Source organism: Oryzias melastigma, linkage group LG7, assembly GCF_002922805.2.
Source record: "Oryzias melastigma strain HK-1 linkage group LG7, ASM292280v2, whole genome shotgun sequence".
Taxonomy (NCBI): domain Eukaryota; kingdom Metazoa; phylum Chordata; class Actinopteri; order Beloniformes; family Adrianichthyidae; genus Oryzias; species Oryzias melastigma.
In genome coordinates this window covers 17,474,924-17,475,164 of record NC_050518.1, presented here as the reverse complement: position 1 = coordinate 17,475,164, position 241 = coordinate 17,474,924, and the positions used below count along the sequence as shown (strand labels likewise).

Here is a 241-nt window from a genome sequence, read left to right as displayed (position 1 = left end):
CAAACATACATAGTAACCAATGATGTGAAGCACAAGATAATATGTGCTTTTAACTAAAGATCCAACTTTTTACCAAAGTTTAGCTTTGTATATAAAAACTGTTCATTCTGGAGGTAGCGATGAGCAAACAAGAAATCTTCAGGTCAACAGGGATGTAAAAACCTACATAGTTTATCATCTATGTGCATCTCAGCTATAAATTCATAAATGTAACTAATCTAAATTAAATAAATGCCAATTA

The 241-nt window shown here is 30.3% G+C and overlaps 1 protein-coding gene across 2 annotated transcripts in view; it reads right to left on the bottom strand.

Annotated features, from left to right (window-relative positions):
• Window positions 1-241, bottom strand: part of zgc:100920 (uncharacterized protein LOC445241 homolog) — a 5,407-nt gene that overhangs the window by 3,655 nt on the left and 1,511 nt on the right. The gene's annotated exons all lie outside the window — the stretch shown is intronic.